Source organism: Capsicum annuum, unplaced genomic scaffold, assembly GCF_002878395.1.
Source record: "Capsicum annuum cultivar UCD-10X-F1 unplaced genomic scaffold, UCD10Xv1.1 ctg5351, whole genome shotgun sequence".
In the NCBI taxonomy this organism is placed as follows: Eukaryota; Viridiplantae; Streptophyta; class Magnoliopsida; order Solanales; family Solanaceae; genus Capsicum; species Capsicum annuum.
This window is the reverse complement of record NW_025861622.1, coordinates 95,677-98,288: the sequence shown is the minus strand read 5'-3', so window position 1 is coordinate 98,288 and position 2,612 is coordinate 95,677.

Here is a 2,612-nt window from a genome sequence, read left to right as displayed (position 1 = left end):
TTAATGAATAACTTATATGTAAAAGAAATTGATAATGATGTTTTAAAAATTTGACCGAGATAGATTCTAGTCTATGATTTGATATCACTAATTACTTCAATCATGAGAGATTCCGACTCTTTCTACACTTTGTAATGATTTAGTCTCGAAGTTCATTCCGGGCATTAAACTTACGAATTTACACTCTTTTAGCCATGACTTGAGCTCGTGTTCCTATCATATCTCGATACCTATCTCTCCAGTATGGGATGAAAGAAGATGTTGGATTGATAATATAAATTTTGGGTAAAACCTAATGAAAGTTATAGTATTCATGTTATGTATATATGCCTACTGATAATGTGATATTGATGATAAATGTTGATTATGGAAATATACTTTACCTTGCTTTCTTTTTCATGTTTATTTACTTTAGCCCTCGTGGCCTTATTTTTTACTTTAGTCCTTGCGGGACTTGCACTTTACTTTACCCCTCGTGGGGCTCGTTGTCTATTATTGAAATTGCATTTGGAAATTATGATGATATGATGATACTCAACAAGGTTGGAGGATATTATGATGATGCGATGACATCTGGCAAGGCCGGAGGATATTATGATGATGTGATAATACCTGACAAACCTGGAGGATGTTATAATGATGTAATGATACTCGTCAGGGTTGGAGAATGATTATATTGATGTGTCTATATGCATATCTATCGGTTTGATTCAAGATAGCGTTATGTACGACATATATATATATATGTATATAATATATATATATATACCCGACAAGGCCAGAGGATGATTATGATGATGATGATGGTGGTGATAAAGATGCCAAAGGTTATGATGATGATGATATTTTATTATGCATTCTGTTACATTCATTCTTGCATACGCTTCGCCTATCACCAGTATGCGGCTATATCTATCATCTCATATGGAAGAGTTGCAGAGATATGGGTGATGACTATATCTTGTGTTATTGTATGTTGATTAAACCTTCTATTTTGTTTCCTTATTTAGAGTTAACTATTTAAAGCCTTGTTTTGGGGTTTTCTTGATATACAAAAACTTATCAATAAACATATTTTTGGATAGACAATTTTTTTTTCTCTCTCTCTAGACCAATTTTTTGGGAGTTTTATCTTGTGAATCAATTCAAGTTATACTTTTTGATCTGCATCATAGTTGTAAGTTAATCTTCTCAATTATGAATTCAATTTGTGTACTTGTTTCTTGCATTCATTAACCTGAATTATGGGATCTAGGGTTAGGTCATGAAGAGGTGCTCAATACTCAAGATTCAATAGGTGTCAGGATTTCTTGATAATTTTGAGATGTTAATTAATGTCTGTTGGTTGCAAATAGTAGGCATACCTACTTTAATTTCCTAGAGAAAGATATCATAAATGGTAGGAAGTGAATTATCAACAGGGACTCGAAAATACTTCATTTAATAATCAGCGTTGTAACAAGGTTGATTAACCTGAGGTAAAATCTGGGTAGTAATAGAGATTCCCTAAGTACGAGAGGATTAGGAAATTAGACACTTAAATAGGTCGAAATACATTTGAGCATATAATCAATAAAGATAGCTTATTATCCTAACCACCATGAGAATCTTGAGTCACCTTTGGCATCTGTCATGTACCGTAAGCCGTAGTGAACATTATTCTAGTTATTTCATAAAATCTTGGTTACAAATATCAAAATCAAAGTGTCAAACAATTATTTGTGAAACTTAAACCCCCATTTCAAGAGACGTTAAACTATCAGTGAATTAAACCGTAAGCAACTTGAATTCACATCATATTCCTTATGGGATTCGACCACAACCTAGTTGGGTTTTATATTGAAAACGATCGCTTACATCCATTAAAGAGTGCAGTTTGAACATTATCAAAAATGGCATCGTTGTCGGGGAATACGATTGTAAACTAAAAGTTTGTGTGCGTTAATTGACTGTTAGTTTAGTTTCCTAGATTTACGTTTATTTTTTGTTTCTATTTATTGTAGGTTCTTTGTTGTTTATACCAAAAACAAGAAGTTTTGAAGAACCGCTATTGCCAATTAATCCGGAACCTCAGCTGATAGGGAGAATGGCTGAGCAACAAGAGGCGGAAAGATTATCCACTTTGGCCAGGGCTTAGGTGAATGTACAGAACTAGGGTCAACAAGTACGTCACCCAAACCATGATGATGAAGACTTGGGTGATGAGGAGTTGATGAATCCTCAAAACCCAAGGTGAGCTGAGCAAATTACTGCACCAGTGCAGTAAAATTTTGACAGAAACTGTCCAGTCAGAGAAAGGTATGATCAAAAACCTGTCCATTACGTGGTTGATGACGATGATGAAAGAATGGATGGAGCAGGTGAAATGGGTGCTATCATTCCTCCACCGTTGGTACCTAGTGCAAAATTCAGCATAACAAGTACCACGATCCAACTCTTGAATCTGAAGGGGTTGTTTGGAGGCTTGCTTAGTGATGATCCGAACATGCACTTGGTGAATTTCATCATTATTTGTAAATCTTTTAATAATCCAAGAGTGAGTCAGAATATGATCCGATTGAGATTATTTCCATTGTCTCTGTCTGGGGAGGCAAAAATGTGGTTAAATGAGC